The sequence below is a fragment of the Linepithema humile genome, chromosome 6, assembly GCF_040581485.1.
Source record: "Linepithema humile isolate Giens D197 chromosome 6, Lhum_UNIL_v1.0, whole genome shotgun sequence".
Lineage (NCBI taxonomy): Eukaryota > Metazoa > Arthropoda > Insecta > Hymenoptera > Formicidae > Linepithema > Linepithema humile.
The window spans coordinates 17,973,454-17,992,494 of NC_090133.1; the positions used below are offsets into that span (position 1 = coordinate 17,973,454).

Below are 19,041 nucleotides of genomic sequence, written 5' to 3' on the forward strand. Positions count from 1 at the left end.
TTTCAAACTTGCGCAATCAAACTATAGATTCAAATGATTGCAAAATAATAATTTCTTTCTGCAATGTCGTATTAATTTAAGATAAATCTCACATTAAAAAACTCCATTTCGCCAATTCTTCCCCGCAATGCGGTGCTCGGGACAAAATATTTTTCTTCAAAATAAAATACATTTCTTCAAGATGACGTACAAATCGGGCGTACGAGTGCAATCGATAAGTGGCAGCTTGCGAGTACGTCGCGCATTTGCGCAGCCTTACTACGATACTATGATTTCGTTTTCCTTTTTTATGAAACTGAATCACGATTGGCCGATCAGATAATGCTAATGCAACCTACTGCCATAAGCCATGTAAGTTTATTTAGTCGGCGACTTCGTCAGAAGCATTGGTTAGTGGCGGTGCGGTAGTCCTGACATTTTAAAGGCCTCAAGACTTTGCGTGATATTTTTTCTAAGAACCTGTTCCAGATGATAATAAACATGCGATTAAAACGACTGTCGACAAAACTGTCGTTATACTAATTAAAGCACCAATTATAGAATTTCTATCGTAATACAACTCAAATGTCAAATCAGACTTTGGAAAAATATCCATAAAGTTTGACTGCTTATATATAAATCTATTAACAAGAAAGATATTAAGAAATATATTAAGATTCGCATCTTACCGGAAAATTAATAAACTTTCTTTTAAATTGGACACTTCAATCAAACTTTTATAAATATCGCTTATTCAACGTAACGGAAGAATGCTGTCGAAAACATAAATATATAATTTGCGGTTTAAACTCCATCAGCGAAAAATGCCAACCCCAGCTATTTAATCGGATTAAACAGATACAATGGCGCTTGCTATTTCTCTCGATTATTGAAAGATTAATACCTCTCCCCGAGAAATCTTATTACTATTTTCGGGCGCAGCTTCCGCGCGGTATTTCAGTCCCGATATCTCATGACAGTGGGTTAATCGATTCTGTAAGTGGTTTTCCTGTAATATCTCCGAAAATGGTGGCGTAATCTGACTCGACCGTATTTCTGGCGCGGTTTGCGCGCGCGTAGAAGCGAGCGGATCGGGCCGACCTGGGCGATTTCGGTGGGTCCTCAGATAATAGACATAAATATTCCCCGGGTTTTTCGGATTTATATTTCGCGCGTATCAGGGATCTCATTTGCATCGAGAATTTAGCGTGCGCGTCGCATTCACATCCACCTACCGAGCGAACGCCGCAAAGCGGCGCCTAGCCGCCGCCACACGGACGCCACATGGACCGCTTGATTGCGCGTGACTAAGGTCAGGGCAACAAAACAAAAGAGAAAGATATAGACGGCGCGAGAAATAGGAGAAAAAAAATCGTAGCCATGGTTTTGGACGGTATAGTCGACCGCTATATCTCGCCGGCTAGCTGAATTATTGAAAAATAATACTTCGCGCCTGCAAATGGAATATTATCCTTCCTAGGTCCGTTCTATTCCACGAACTAAATAGAGATTATGAACAGACGCTTTCTCAAAAAGCTCCGGGACCTTTAGGATCATTAATTTCGCGCTAATATGGAGAATCTACTAAGCTTGTCGAAATATTTTGTTCTCTGAATTGAAAGGCAATTATACAGATTGGAATAAATAAGCGTAAAAATGACGAAAATCCAATTCAATATAATTCTACAGTTTATTGATGAATCATTCTATAAATTAAAATATTCTAACAATCGAAAAGTGATTAAGAGAAAAGAATAATTCCTTTTATTCATTCGCCGAATTAAGAGAATTATTTCTCTCTTTCAATCACTTTATAATTGAATAAGTATTATATTTAAATAATTTGTAAAAAATTGATTTTTTGAAATTGTTTACACAATTATTTTACATTTCATTGCATTGATCGATAAATCCGAATTACATAAATCCACATCATAATATTTTCTTACGAAGACACAACTTTAGCAAGGAAATCGCGCGCTTAAATCTTTTACAAATCTTTCATTCTATTCTTTCGAGAAGAAGAAACATAAGTGGCGAACAACAAACTGAATTGAGAAAAAAGTAGAGACATTGCCGATGAAAGACGTGACATCGGGAATCGTGTTTTCATCCTCAAATTCATTCCGCTGTCCTCCCCTCCGCGTGGCTGATCCCTGACGCCCGTGATGCTGCAGCTGCAGCCGCAAAAACAGCCTAGGATTTTTATTCCAGTTTTATGATTTAAATCGCATACTCCGCAATATTCTCCCGCCGCTGCGAAGGAGCAGGAGGAGGAGGAGCAATCGAGTCAGCAGTTGATTTTATGCTTTATTTTTATGACTCTACGTGTGGCAGCTTCCGTGTTCCCCCGGCATCTTCGCGGCGTCGGCCGCAATACGCAGCGGATAAATTCTATATTTTCCCCTCGTCTAACTCTCTAAGTCCCGCCCTACGCTCTGCCTCGCGGCTGATCCCGACCTTATCTCGTCGTCCTTTTTATCGCGATGTTGTGCACGCATGTGTATCTAACAATACTGGTTCACACGTAAAAAAATATATAGCTATTATTATATAAATGATTACTGAAAACAATATAAATCAATGATATTTAATAAAATATATCAGTTTAATTGACCGAGAATACCTAATAGTTTGCACTGCAGGTGGAGAATCCTATACAAACTCTCGTTGTTTACGTATGTAGATTATGCGTTAGGTGATACGCTTTAGGCGTTCTACAGCTATGCCCAATACCGTTTCATTGCGGTCGGCCATCGCGATAAGTTTACAAAAGGGCCAGCTATCCATGCGCGATCGAAGCGCTTCGCCGTAATGGAGCCTGACGAGGCAGCCAGCCGCGGGATTGAAACGTGCGCGAATTCCGCCTCCATGCGGGGGAACATCCATATCTGCGGTTACACAACGTACACGCCGCGGTCGTTCCTTCTCATAGATTGCACTCGGCGACGATGCGTGTGCATCAGAGTTCACGTAGTGCCAATGGAGCGTCAGCCCGCGCTATGATCAGGTTGGCGTAATAACGAGAAAGCATAAATTGACAATTTGTCCCGGCGTATTGGTTTCCCTGGCCACGGGCCGCGTCCGATGCAATAATTGGTACACGCTGTCAAGTACTACTCTACCAACACACACACGAGCAATCCCCGCCGCCGGTTGACCAACCTGTGCTCGCACATCATCCGTTATCTCCTCTTGACGATGTCGCCGCACCGTTGAAATTTGACGAAGATGCTTCGTCAATGCGCGATGGACAATCAACCGATCAAATTCGGAAATTTGATGAAGCAAGCAATTCAATATCACACGGAAATTGTACGTATCGCGAGCGGAAAGACTTTCTTATCGGCGTATAAGACTTATGGATGTAAATTTGCTGAAATATTTCGATTAATTTCAGTAAATATTGTACATCGCTGAATTTCTCGAGCTTTCCTTGAAGTTTGTACACCGTTCTAAAGCGACACGCGAATGAGCAATTGCCGCGGTGGGGAAAAAGGCAGCATGTTCCAAATCGATTAGACACTCGATTAAACGCCTGCCGAGAATTCTGTTTATATATTATCCCCTAAGAAAGGGCGCGATACGCTCGATTCGGTAGCAACGACCCCCAACGGAGAAATAGTCATAAACCTTCCGGCGGAAATTCAAACGCGACCTGGCTTTCCGAACAATTTACCCCGCGATGCGATCTCTGCATTTGATTCACGAGCTGACGATGGTGCCGCGGGTTGCATCGGATGCATGCAGCTGCAGACGATACGGTAGACTGGAGCGGATGCCGCCACGTTTTTGCACCCTAGAGCTACAAGAACAGGATTACAAAGATTCTTTGTGCGTGGCGGCGGACGGGGCGGAAAGAGAAGCGGCAGAAGCGGAGGAGCGGGAGTGGAAAGGCGAAAAGAGCGACGCGAGGCTTGGAGAAGGGATGGAGAATAAAGTAAACGGCAGCTACCATGCAAACGATGAGGCAACAAAGAGCAACGATGCTCGTTCCATGCCGACGTAGCACGAAGTGAATCCTATTCTGGGTACGATTTCGAAATACACTTTATGTTAAACTATTAAAGCCGATCGTACATATGAAAAGCTAAAGTAAAATGCTCCGTAAATGTCAGGCGGCCGCGGGACGAGCCCGTAAAATAAGCAGGCTATCTTTGTGAAAGAGAATCGACATTGGCAAATAATAATAACGTATGTGAATAACAATGTAATGTTAATATCACGTTAATCTTTTTTAATGATTCCCGGGACAAAGAATAGATTCAAATTGTACGTTTCGATGTTTACATTTTAAACAGATCTCCTTGCCGCTAATGTATCGGATAATTTATTTTGTACGAGAAATTATTCATCACGATTATATATTTAAACAACATTCAGAATACAGAGTGTCAATCAATATATTATATTGTGCATCAGCATGAAATTCTTGAAAAAGTTAATAGTCTCAATTAATCAAATCAATCGGGCCCTACGAAGCCATCCGCGAATTATTTGCAGAGTGCTAATTGGATGCTAATTACCTCATGTAACTAATTAGAGCCCTTGAGGCCGACTTTACTCGCCCACTCCGATGAGAAAATTGTTGCGAAAGACGAGAGAAGAAAGACTCGATAAGATCCCGCGTTTCGTTTTATTTCTCAAAAACGTCTACGTCGATAAAGAAGCCGTGTACGCTCGACATTATTAGCTCAACAATTTGCGTGCCACAATTGCGACTTGCCTCGGCCTCCTCTCCTCCTGTCTCAGTCGGCCACAAGCTTCCGCGATGTTTTGTCGTCGTCTGACGGTAGATTCGCATCAAGCCGCGGTAATCTAAGGCAGGGGGGTAAAGGAAACGTGCGAGGGTGACGGTATAAGCCTCGGTTCTCTTATGGCAGTTCTACGGTTTGGGCGCGAGGCAGGCGACCCGTAGAAAAACACGCAGGCCACGCGAGGGTCGCATTTTTCAAAGGAAACCCTCTTGGCGTCGACAAAAAAAGACTCGTTCCGTCGACTTACAATCGGATAAAATCGCAACGCGCGTTTGTGTCGGAACCGACATTTCTTAAAGAAAATCGGCATCGGAAACTGAAATTCACCTTAACTCTTTCGTTTCCTTGTACACGGTAGCCCGGAACTATCGCCATTCCTTTGATCTGACTTGATCCATCGACCAATTTAATATCGAATTTTTCTTGCGGCGTGATGGCAAGAAACTTCGTTACAAGAGAGGCTCTTAGAATAGTATCGCGACTTTTACATCTTGCTTTATTTCGCATAATCTTTTCGCGAAAGAGAAACGCGATTCGAGTTTATTTGACCGCCTGTCTGACTAGTATGCAATTTGTACTACTGAAACGCGATATAAGGCATTCCATTATATCCTCTGTCAGTCAAAAAATGAAAAGCGTATAACATTATTAATAAATGTGTATTTAAAAAAAAGATAATAATGTAGAATTTTAAATATTACGAATCTACGAAACATCTTTTCTAGATATTTCATGACTGCGATAAGGGCTTGTCACACGACAGAAGAGTCCGTAAATTATAAATGCAAAATGTCCTTTGCGGTTGCACTGTGAGTCGTTCGCATAATGCGCAGCACAATGCAGGCGAAATAGCGTCCCATGTATTAAAATAACGTCATTTCATGCGCGCTACCATCCGGCGTGCGAAAGAAAGAGCATGGTTGCTAGACGATGCTAAAAAGCTTTTGTTCACGGACACCACCGCACTACACGACTTCTAGAAACTATGGTCTATATTTTTCCGCTCCTTCTAGTGAGAATGTCTTATGCATTTTTCTGAAATTACACTCGCTTGCATTAGAAATGCGGCAAGTAACATTGCACTTTTCTCTAATAAAATTGTTCAGCTAATTTAGAGTTGAGTTTTTCTTAGTAAAACCAGTTAAATAAACTCATTAATATTTCAAATAAATCTAAGTAATATATAGCTTAATAATTAAACATTTATTTAAAATTTAGCAAAAAAACTTGCTATTTATTTATCTGCCATCGAGATTTAATAACAAAAATTTTTTTACATTCATATCAAGTGCTTTCACACCTCATCATAAATTTTTGGAGACCGTTTGTTTATTCATCCTGCGATAGCCTTAATAAAATAGCATCCTTCCATAATTTTCGAACATTCCACGAAAATATTATAAAGTTTCATCGCTTTCTCAAGTTGGCAAACGAAAAGCGCCTTCGTGGGCGACTTGCGCGCTGGCCATGAAGTTGCTAAAGTAAACGTGGAACGATTAGGGAAAAACAGCTCTTCATTCACGATACCGGCGGAACGAATCGGCGATCCCGCCAGGTCGACGAGAGAGGCCCTTGAGCGTCATCGTAGCTTTTAATTAAGCTTTACTCGCCGGTGCAAACTTTGTTGTTGGACGCCGTGGCGCGTAGACTCCTCAGGGACGGGAACGGGGTAATTCAGCCTGAACGAACGGACGGCAACGCGAAGTTTATATTGGTAGACGTCCGGGAGACAGGCTTCGAGTCTATTATTAGATGCCGTCTATGATGTGGACAGCGGCGAGCTGCGAGAGCAGTCCGGCGTGTGGATCTGATTTGCATTCGGTAAGCTCGGACGTTTCCCGAAGGACGTTTCGCGATCTCGTCATACAAGTCGACTGGGAGTATTAAAATCTGAGCGCTATCGCGATGCAATCACTTCGACGCGCGATAGTTCGGCCCAAATAGACGGCGACCTCACAATCAGTACACAAAAACTATTTTTATAAAATTCAACTATTTGAAAAGAAAACACTTCCCATTTGTTTTATATTGCATATATAGATAATTCGATAAAGATGTTCTCTCTGTCAGTTTTTTTAAAGCCAAGTATACAATTGTTACAATTGAATTTAAGCGCTCACACATCCCGCGCGCCTATTTGGCGCGATCTTTTTCACACCGTGATACGGGGATCTTACGGTTTCCGCAGCAGCTGAGAACTTTGTATTTACATCGACCTCATGGGACAATGACTCTTAAAGTCCCGGTGTCGCGCGTGTTGTTTTTGTGCAAAGTAAGCTACCGCACAGTTGAGGATCAGCTGGTATTTTCTTTGCGAACCCGACGGAGCTTATCTCGTTACAAAGTGTTTTGGCGACTTCTCCACGTAATCCTGTGAAAATAATTACGCGCTCCGGCCGAATGCATTACAGCTAATTGGAAAATTGCTGTCGCGAGTACGCGACGTAGTTTTATCGACTTTGACTTTGCTCAAATTTTTAGAACAACCTCTCGTTGCAGCGGCCACTCGCCGAATAAAAACAAAAAAGCTGATTTATATTAAACATTGGACGAAATTCAATCGACGCTATTCTTTAAACGAACTGTTATTAGTTAATTAAACGGGATAGTCGATACCGATTAGTCGATACTGCGGCATGCAGTTTACGTGCCAAACCACCCGTCCTAACAAATGATCATCCCAGTCTATATACTGCGCGATCTGTGCCAAAGCGATTTTCTTTTCAAACGCGGTCGGTAGTGTGATACGATCATTTATTAACAGGTGTAATATCGCTTTCCGCCTCTAATACGGTTAATGTGCAATCAGCGGAAACATTCTGCACGTATTTCAATTAGGTATATTAATGCACAGTGTCATACACCGATAACTCGCCCCATATTGAACGTGTCGACCCTTGAATGACGGACTACGCGGTCAAACAGTCTAACAAAGGACGTTGAAATTTCGGCTATGCTATCCCGACGTGCAGGCGAAGCGGATTAACTTGGGCGAATATGCTCGAGATCGTGTAATCACGGAGAACGTTAGAAGAGAAAAGCGGGGAAAAAGAAGTCGATATACACGCGACCGCGAGACCGCGAGACCGAGATAACGAATACACTTAAGCGCATTCAACACGTATCGAAACACGCATGGTTGCTTTCGTATGTAAAGAAGCAAATCGAGATCTTCTGAGAAAATTCAAGGGAACTGTAAGCGCCGAGCTGTGTGAGCGATAAGATAAGTTCACATTGAACATAAAACGCTGATAATTAACATGTAATTATTCATTATTTCTTACTGATTTAATAATAACATTTATTAAATCAACAATTATTTTATACAAATTATTTTTGTCACGTTTTAGAGCTACACCGATTCTATATAAACATTCTTAATGCGCATCGAAAATCTTGTTTGCAAGTTTACAAGTTAATTTCTGGATTCGTTTCAGTTCAAATGAGCAAGTCCGTTATGATGCAAAAGCGCAAATTTAAAACTATCTCCACTGGGCGTATCGTCGGGGCGAAATATCCAAGGTCGTAGATTTCGAAGCGGCGAACAGAGCCGGGCGGCCGAGAGCTGGCGGCAACGGCCGCACGCCGGATGTCTGGCAAGTTTTTGCCATAAATACTAGTTATTAAATAGCCGCACACAATGACTGGCCGCGTTTATTAGGGGTCGGCCGCTGCGGTCTGCAGGAATGCTCGGTCGAGCGCGGTGTCCCTCGGATCGCGACACACACACACGCGCGAAATACTGGCCGACAAGGGTTGCGCGGAGACGCGGAGGAAAGGGCGAAGGGGGGCGAGTCGAAGCGACACACGGGAGAAGGGCGAGTTGGCGGAGGGCCGGAGGAGTGTTGGAGGTTGGGTTTAATACAGGTACAACGCCGGTGCCGTAGGCTTTATGATGACGAAGAGCACCTGGGGGACCGGCGGGACTGCAATTTCCACGTTGCGCAGACGTCGCATCTGTACACCGCCTCTCTGTACGCGTGCACGTATGTGCGTTAAAACGGCGACGTCGTGTGCGCGCTCCGGCGCGCCACCAGTCACGGTTGCAGGGGACCAATTTGTATCTGGATGCGGGCTCATGGTGATGCGTCTTCGATAATCTCTTTGGGAATTACCCCAAGTATTCGAGAAACACGCCCACACGCGTGTTTCCGGCGGGCATTTCGCGCGCGGCTTTTACAGCCCCGAGCGGAAAAAATAAGCGCGACGTGAGACGAAGTAATTGAAGAGTTATGGCGACGCGTGACATACACCGGCGCTTGAAAATTAAAAATTTTAAGCCCTGTTTTTCACAATTCAAGTTAAATAAAATGTAAGCTCTTATTATTTAAACGCATTTAAAAACCGCGATAAAAGTTGAGACCAACTTGATAAAAAAATTCATAGCTAAAAAAAAGATGGACAATGGACGTTGCTTGGTATGACGATTTATGGATTAGATAGTTTAGCGTTCGTCAGAGTGTGACATATCGCCTTCGCTCGCTCGCAACAAACAATCGCTATTGCACTGACAATCGCACGTGCTTGTCAACCCTTTTCCATCGCGCGAACAAGCCGTCCGCGTATCTTCCATCGGATCGATTTCATCGCTATCGCCGTTATGCTGCGGCAGATCTCGTCGAAATATCACACCGTAACGAGCATCAAGAAGCGTGCAGCGTCGGTGTGCAGCACCGCGAGCGATAGCATCGCCCGCTGAATCGGCGGATGATAACGATGGCCGGTATTCCTCGGTGAAAGCGGCCCTGTCGAGAGTTAAAGAGGCCGTCGGAAGCAGCAAGCTTGTTGAGGATCGCGCAGGCTTTCCTGACCATTCCTTACGTACCCATTACCATCAGCCGCAAATAAGAATGCACGTTGGAAAACGAGTCCGCGGGAGCGAGCGGAGATAGGAGTGCACGCGGAGGAAACGTCGGAAGAGCAGAAAGGAAAGAGCGCAAAAAGGAGAAACGGACAGAAGAAACAGAGACGGAGAGAGAGAGAAAGAGAGAGAGGGCGGAGAAAGACAGGGAGAGAGAGAGAGAGCCTCAACTTCCGGGTTCAAACGAGCAGATCGTTAAACCGGAGAAAACTTTTAACCATCCCCAACCCGCCGCCTATTCCAGTCAGCCGCTTTTCCCTATATTTATGTTCCGAAGATACGGTTGCGGTTCCATCGGGACATTCCACAGCTCTCGGGGCTCTCCCGGGAACGGACTTAACGAAATTATCGCGCGTATTTCGGCGGAAAGTTTCGTCGATTGGAAACCGGCGGTCCTTCCGAACCAAACGTCCGAATGTCCGAGTGTTTGCGTGCAACCGGCGCGGATGCTCGCGACAGTTTCGAAACCGCGTTCAATATACGCGAAGCTTTCTCGATCGATCGAGCTTTTATTTCTCTCTGAAATGAGATTAACGCTCGTGGATTTCATGATCGAAGGTATCTTGATTTTGACTGCGAAATGCGACACCGGACTCACTCGCGTCTCCTTCGGGCGTTTTCCGTCACTTGTGTACTCACGCGGATACGTTGCATCGGCAAATCACATTTCGAAATCTGTCGATGGCGGCGGCGATGGCGGCGGGAGAGCGATTGAAGAGACGAATAAACAAGCAAAAGAGAGCAGACGAGAGACGGCGGGAGATGGAAAGCGGAGCGTTACAACATTCCCCGATCCTTCCTCGTTCGGCGCGCGACTTGTGTATATTTGCGTTCCACGAGGATGCATCCTCGCAGACGGAGACTGCATGCATCTGAAAGCGGACTGCTGGATGTATCGTCGGCGAGCGGAAGCGAATTTGGACAAAAAAGGAAACGAAGAAGCGGCATCGCAAGACGAGGAGGCGAGAGTGGGAAATAGACGATAGAAAAAGAGAGAAGGATGGATGAGCGGAAGAGAAACCACTGTGGGTGCGAAAAAGCTGCTCGTTTGAGCGCGAATTTCTGGAAAACAGGGAAAAGTTGGTAATTAAAGCACGAGGAAGAAAGGAGAAAAAGCGGAGAAGAAGAGACAAGGGGGGGGGGAGAGAGAGAGAGAGCGAGACGGAGAGAGGGTTAGCGAGGGTGACGAAAGTTGTCGGCTGAAGAGCAGACGGTGGAAGCGCAGGTTGCTCGGTTGCGAAGGGATGCGAGGGGAGTGAAAGAGGAGTGCGAGAGGGGCGAGAGTGGCCCAGGAAAATGCATGGAAATGTATTCCCAGGAGCGAGGGTGTACCGGTAGCAAAACCGAAAGGTAGAGAGAAAGGCGCGCGCGGGAAAGAGAGGCCGGCGCGGGGGTGAGCGGGGTAGAGACGCGATAGGGGTCGTGACTGGGACGCTGAAGATATTATAAGGGTTGAAAAGCCGACGCCGCGCACCATCACCGAGAAATTACGCTTGATTCTTCCGACCGGCCCCGCCTCCGCGATTGTCATTCTTCATTTTGCGCTGTTATGACTCTCTCCGCTCCGTCGGCTCGCTTCCGTTCTTCGGAGGGGTTCGCTTAGCTTGGCACTGCGCCTTGTGATAGAGATCGCGAGATAGAAAACAGAAAAATCGTGATCATCGACGTGGCAAAAATCATGCGCCTTTTCGATCCACACGTGTGTATGATTGCTCGATGATATGTAATCCGCCGCAATTGACCGCTTTCAGATTTTTTTTTGTTTATATTAATCAATTCATTAATTTCGTAAATGGTTCCAAATTGTAAAATAACCAAAAACAACTTATAAACTTTTATAACTCTTTATATCCTTCATTAATGTATATAATCAATATCTGTATTGTTATTTTATTTATAAATTTGATAATATATTTTAAATGCGGAGGTAATATTCAATCTGTAAACAGTATAAAATTAATTTAAAAAATATAAAGCGATAATTAATTATTTGCCCATGCTCATCTACATTACATAATCTGATTCATACATATTACAATCTTACAACGTTAAATGTTGCATTAAATAGCTCGAATTGCATAAAAATCGGAAAATAAATAAAATAGAAAAAATTGGTTATCGTGTTAGTAGCTTTAGGGAAAGAATGAACGGTTTACGATTTAGTGTGGTCGTTTTCGATGCGGCTAACAAAGTGCGGAGTTGTTTGTGGCAGCCAATTTTCAATGACTGCATGGCGTCGATGCGTTGCGCAGTGGGAAAGGAAGGGATACGAGGGGATGAAAGGAGAGAGAGAGGAGGCGACTGTATGCACGAGGGATGAAAATAGAGGCGCGGGATTCCGCGCTGAGAATGAAATGGAATTAAACGATTCATAACGCGTTTCCATGCTCGCACGCGTGCCGTTAACAGTTCGGTAGTTAGACCGCTATTCATCGGTTGATTCGCTCCAGCGCCCAGCATAACTTTTCTTCTAAATCGAGTCACGATTAAGCAACGCGTATGCGTGTTCGAGAACGGAAGAGAAGTGATAAAGAAAAAGGAAACGCGCGGTGATGTATGGCAATAACACTTCGGGTGATAGCGCGTATTGCGATCTATGTATATCGGACTTAAAATGAAAAATTTAAGATCATTTAAAGTTCATAAAAGTTCAGATGATAAGACAGCTATATAATATTCAATATTAATATCAACTTTAACTTTCATTATTCAAAGTTTAACATAATTTGGACGTTATTATTGTTTTACTATTAAAAAATGCAGACAATGCAAGAACAAAAGATGTTGCGAGAAAAAAGACAGAGGTTGCAATTTGAAACACTTTTTAAATAAAACAGACTAATTTATTCATTTCGTGAAAGTGACATGATCCTGAAAGTGTATTCGAACGATCGATAAAATTTCCCACGCGAGACTTTTCTTTCGACCGCATACGAAATAAAAGAACACCTTTCGTCGGCGGAAAAGTATTTTCAGCTTTGTTTTGTTCATACGTGCCAACAATTCTCACGATTCAGTATGAACGCACGTTCGTTTGGAAATACGAAGTCGCGTTCATCGAAACTATTGCGATATCTTTGTGAAATTCGACGCGGAGAAGTCCGATTCCATCTCTTATGGAAATATGGAGGGAAACAAAAAAACGACTGAACGTCGATCTTTTTCTCGCGTTTAACGTCGAACGACGTCGAGAGCGGCCCCGAAACGACCGGCGCGCTTTTGGTAGTAAAATACGTCTAGACGGATGCGCCTTATTTTCGCCCGAGCCGGAATATTTTGGATTTCCGGCCATATGTCGCCGCGGCGTAAATATATATTTAATCGCGAGAACAGGAGGCAAGAGTCGTCGATGCGAAAGATTGCCGGTCCGGGGTATCTTGGTATCCCGCTGCGCTCGTCTCTTTCCGCACGCCGACCTCGACATCGACATCGAGGTTACATGGACCGCGCGGGGTTACCACATGACGCGGTGGTCTCTTTGTGTACCATCTACAACGGTGTATAGCCGGGGACTGCCCCTATACACGGCGAACTTAATTTCCCCAATTTCGACCGCGCTTCGTCGACCGCACGATGCAATTTATACCGGCCAACCTGCCTCCCCTCCCCCTGTCTCGTCTACCATACACACACACACACACACACACTCATCCTCGGCGGATCTCCTTTCGTCCCCCTGTAGCCGCCACCGCGCCACGGTAATATCTCGAGAGGTCGTGCACGACGATTTAGAGGGGTCGAATATATCGTACGGCGGGCGGCGCACCTGCGGCGAAGTCGTGCACGAAGTAACGATGTTCTCCTGTAATTCGTCGCTACCGCTCTCGTAAATTCGGAACCAGCATCATAATGTCTTCGTTGGTCCATTCCTCGCTGCGAAAAATACGGATAAACCTGGCAGCAATGATCCCTTACTGATAAATGAGGGCGCTACAATAAGGAGGGTGCGAGTTTATGGCCGAATCGTTTGCAAGAGATATTCTCACAGTATCTCCGTCAAAATTGCACTAAGTTCGGTATAAGCTTTCAGCGAAAATAAAATAAAACGTAATTGTGTCGCACTTCTCCATTCTCGTCCGCGTTTTCAAATTTAAGCGTGCCATATTGCAAAATAAAAAGCTACGAATTTGTTCAAATTAAAAGAGTTTTGGAACATACTTTTTATTATGTTATTACAACAGATTAAAAGTTTTAACAAAATTTCTCTATTTTTTTGTTAAATTACAGATATTCCGAGGATTTTACAGATATTTCTCGCCGGGCGACGATTGCTTTCAGCGATACTCCTCATCGGCAGAAATTTACCGAACATATCAATAAACAGTGACACCTATTTGAGAGCAGTTAACGATTTATAAGGTAAAGTAATATTCTTAACGAGGTAAAGTACATAATTACGCAATGGCGTGTTCGCGAAGTATACCCTTTCCCTCGAGGTAATTCGGCCGCACGAGTATTACGTGCCGCCGTGTTGTCCGGCAGCTGTTTAGCTGGTTTTATTAATGCTCGTCGCTATGAAATCGATTCCGACTAATGACGGTGCGCGACGGTACGGTATGTAAACGACGTTACGCGAGGATATTCTGCGAATAACGCGAAACATTATCACGCATCGCGTCACGAAGTAACAACTTCGACACACACACACTTGCGTTTTTACTACTTAATTGAAAATAAGTGTGCGATATTTGTGATTTAATAGAATTCGCCACATTGCTCAGTTGTTATGAGCATACTATAAATCTCCCTTTTTCGATTGGAGTGAAAGTACCTATTGATCGCTATCTTTTTGTGTATTGGCAGCGACGATAAATCTGCTAATTTTAAGTTTCAACGATGCTCAAAGTCGCGAGAACAGTTTCTTCGATGGATTATATTATACAAACAATCGCGCCGTTTAGTCGCTCTTTCCCGTAAATCTCGAGTCAGCCGACGAGAGACAATGATATCGAGAACGAGGCGGAAGGCGGAGAAAATGTAGCGGGAACGAGGGTTCGTTAAGCCTCTTAGCATATTTCGCTCAAGTTCGCTATTGTTATTGGCGCGTATATTTTTATTGCATTCATTATCTGCTGATCCTCTTACTGAGTTCGGATTAATTGGTTGTTTTATAATGAGGGCGAGAGAAACAGAACGTCGTAGAAGTAAAAGGCGGGAGAAAGAGAGAGAAAGAGAGTGGAACATAGTCCGAGAGACGGTGTTTGGCTTACCACTAACTTCTATGCTTCTTAACTGACGAGACTTTCGAGTTGATTCTTCGAGTAATCACGTCTCGTTTGGCGAAGCTAGTTTCGAGTTGAGTATTCTTGAATTTCGTCATCGCCCGAAGACGTCGTCGACATTCTCGCGACTAAATGAAGGGGAGAAGGGGAAAAAATCAATCGCAAGGATCAGCAATCCTTTGGGCAAACCGCCGGACGAAATGTATTTTATTGTATCAAATTATACGTGGGCACGGTAATTAGATTGGAGAGATAGCGTAACACTTGGCGTGATACTCGCACGCGAGTGTGTGTATATGCGATCGAAACAGCACACAACGGTCTGTATCTTTTGCATCGGCGAGGGTAACGATCCCGCGTTCCAAGAAACGCACATTAATTTCGCGAAAAGAAACGCGATCGTATTGTAGCGTCATAAAATGGAATGAGTTATCGATTCCTATTTTTGCATGCAAATATTTCAAGACCAATTAAATCAATCTAAAATTTTTATTTTTATTTTGCAAACATATAAGCATCGCAAACATATAAATAATCTTCACCGTATTGGATGCCGTCAATATTTTATCGTCCACACGAACTTAACGACGTTCTCACGCAGATATATATTTTTATACCACCGCGCAAAGGGCGCTATCGATAATTCCAAGGTGATTTCTCGAGGGCCAAATTTCTGCCGACCTCTTGGCTCGCTTCGCGCGCGAGAGAGCCTGGGCCGCTACAGTTGCTATCAGATGGTAAGATAATGTAAACTTATGCGAGGCACGCCCAGCGCGCCCCGCGTTAGAGCCAAGCACCAAACTTTGCCAGGTTTAAATATATCACCCCTACCATTACGGTTTAACCATATGCTCGCGCGTTCTCCCTCCCCCCCATCCCCCGCCTCGCTCGCCACCCACCGCCCGGTTACGCCAACGAATGTACGTCGCCCCTGGGCCATCCACCCAATGTGCATCCCCTTACGCCCATGTCCGGATTTAGATACGACGTTCCTGGCTGCCGTTCCCGGTCCCAAAAAGCCTCCGACAAATTGAACCGCCGGTACGGCGAACACAAGCGATTTTCTCGGTCCCCTTTCACCCGTCCCTTCGACGAATAATTTGTCTCTCCCTTTGTTTGAGCTTTAACCATCGCAGTGAAAGAGATTTTCCGCGGTAACAATCTGGAATCCTACGCATTTCGTTCTATCTCCTGCATAAGTATTGACGACGCATTATATGTGATTCGGATGTTCGATCCAATGGAAAAAAATACTTTGTCACACACATATTATATTTAATAATACTGCAAAAGTATTACATTTTACTACTTAAATGTATAATAGTTCATAACGTGGTTCTATATTGCGCTATGTTCCGCGAATAGAGTTCATGTTAAATGAAACGTCAATCAGTTGGTCGATCGAGCTTAACCCCGGCTGTGCTGGATCTTAAAATTAATTCGTTCGCGATAAATGCCCGAGAAGAGCTCGGCGTTCTCGTTAATATGTACGATACCGCGCGATACCGGGTGAGACAGCGCAGGGCAGATGTACCATTAGCACGCCTCGCACCGGGAATTGAGTTATTAACGGTTATCTTTGTATTACGATCAATTCGGGGCAAACGATAATTGTCGTAGGAAATGCCTTAGCAGCGCGGCCACCGCGCGCCGCGTACGTGTGTGAGTACAACGGAAGTCACGTAAACGCAGCCGGTTGTAATTTTGTGTCCCCGCGCCGTGTAGACCGCCCGTCGCGGTAATGTCCACCGTTCGTCGAGTTATCGCACACATGTATTGCTAGCACGTAGATATTTCCGCGGCTACGCGAACGTGAGCATCGAGCGCCGACAAAAAGAAGAAGCAGAGTGTATTGATCGGATAACGCTTTGTACGGGTAAGATAAAGAAAGAAGTTGCCGACAAGATGTCGCCCAAGTTAAGAATTGTTAATGAAAAATGTTTCTCGGATATATATATATATATACACGCCTTGGCTAATTTTTAATCCTGAATTATCGACGTGCTATAAAATTAATGTGTATCTGTTAAAGGTGGATCATTGAAAAAGAAGTTCGTTAATCTCGACATTTAAAACTTTTAATACGAAATATACAAATCTAAATTATAAAATAGATACATTACTGCATTCAGCATGTATTAATTACTCATTATTAAATGCAAAAAAAAAATAAATAAATGATATTGCAATATTGCAGTATAGAATAACGATCGATCAATCTTATGTTGAGAATAAATTATTCGCAATTCTGCAAAGCAGACGATTTCGCAAAAAGATTAATAAAAGGTTAATTAGAAACGATCGTATTCCGCGCGATGCAAATAGACGGAAGTTCGGGTCTTCGAAATTAAGTTACGTGTTCGTGTCTGCGGCTCGGAGTCCACATTCCCACTTATGTCGTGACACGAATTAATCCTAACGCCTCCATCCGGAATCTAGCGAGGAGGAGAAGGAGGAGGAGGAGGAGAATCGTGCGCGCGTGTAGGCGTCTAACCGTATATTTGACGATGGAAAGAGTTGAGAGAGAGTTCGTACCTCGAGCAGATTCGAGACGTGCTATCGTTTTTACGGATCATTAATTGACCGCCGCGCCTCCACTTCCCAGAGAGATAGCGCAGTCGTGATCGAATTTAATTGCAAATACGTCTGTGTGTATCCTTGCGATGTTTACACCGCGGTAATAGATTAACCACGCTCGGATACCGATGGATCGATTCGAATCCAATCGAATCGCGCGGCGTGCGGAGTGAGAACGTTCCAATGCGCGCGAAACGTATTACGGGTATCTTTACTTCTATCAAGATGTAAAACTAATAAAATCAGTCGTTTTTGAAATACGAATCCAAGAATTGAAATTGCTCAATCCGGGAAATGTGTTATGCGCGATGATCTCGATGAAGGTAAACTCGTTATTCCGCGAAAACGGAAAGGGAAGCCACGCCTCTTTCTAGCGAGCGGGGAGAGTTATTGCATAGTGACAGAGACAGATTGCACCTGACGAAATGAGTGGTTGTTTTACCTTTGCCGTCTAATAATACGCGCGAGAAGATTTCGTCTACGCTCATTACGAGGAAGTAGTTCGTCATGGTTGGACAAGACTTGCGCCCTGTAGTTGACGCCGATGGGACGGAGCGCTGAATAAATGATATTGCACAGTACGGGATAATAATAGTCGATATGAAATGCCGGGCGACACACAACTGTGTATTAACCAAATCGGAATAAATTTATTTACGCGGTATTTCAGAAAATAATTTCAATAATTTATCCGAAAAGAGCACGTTTGATAAAATGGAAAAAGTTGAATATACATAATAATTTTGTAATTAATAAAGAGTTATTTGTTATTGTTGTCATTGAAATTATAAATGAAAAAAAAAACATTATTCGGCATTATTTGTAAAATTATCTACAAAATTTATTTTTGCAATTTTAAAAGATAATTTCTTGTATAATGTTTTAAGCATTTCGTATTATTTAATAAAAAATATGATGTATAAAATACAAATACATTGATAATTGCAAATATTATGATATATTTAAATTAAATAATGAAAAAAGATAATTGTAAAAATCTCGATTGCAATTAACAAAGTGTTAGTACGCGCGTTTCGATCTCGGTTACGGTGTCGATGAATGATAGCCTGGGCAATTTAATACGAAAAAAATGCGCTTTTCGCGCCTTGTTGTCGCAGTTTAATTCCCAATTTGAATGAGCTGCCACTACCACGAGCGATCGTTTTCGCCTCTATTCCATCGTCGGCGCGCGAACGGGCTTCCCCTTGACGAACTTTGTGAGCGCAGATTGACGTAATCCCAGTTCAATGACGGCGCAGCACCGTACAACGATGAAACCGCCGATCGCTCTGTTGCGGACTGCGGTCGATCGTTAAAATAAAACCGCGATTTGTCGGGCCGGCATGATTGTACGGGCCGGAACGAGCCCCTCGAGCGCACTCCAATGAGATTTCGACGGGCGCGGGAAACGAGCTGTGCGCGCTGTTAATAAAGATGTTAATCTTTACGGTTTTCTATATTTGCTGCGAACGATAACTGTAAATCAGTTAGTGAGATGAAGTCGTTGTGTATGCGCGACACAGCGACGCGACGAAATAACCGTCTCTCGGAGTCTCGGATTAGCACTGTCTAATTTTTCAAACGGAATTCAGCGGCCTGGATTCCCCTTCCGTCAGCAGGGTACTGTGTCGCCCGGTAAAGTCAA

General features: G+C 43.8%; 1 protein-coding gene and 1 long non-coding RNA gene across 8 annotated transcripts in view; one reads left to right on the forward strand and one right to left on the reverse strand.

Annotated features, from left to right (window-relative positions):
• Positions 1–19,041, reverse strand: part of Lar (tyrosine-protein phosphatase Lar) — a 375,895-nt gene that overhangs the window by 132,530 nt on the left and 224,324 nt on the right. The window lies entirely within an intron of this gene.
• LOC105674736 (uncharacterized) overlaps positions 1–19,041 on the forward strand; it is a 246,038-nt gene that overhangs the window by 118,674 nt on the left and 108,323 nt on the right. The window contains exon 3 of the long non-coding RNA XR_001101177.2: positions 13,825–13,956. This is a non-coding gene — a long non-coding RNA (uncharacterized lncRNA). The remainder of the gene's footprint in view (positions 1–13,824; positions 13,957–19,041) is intronic.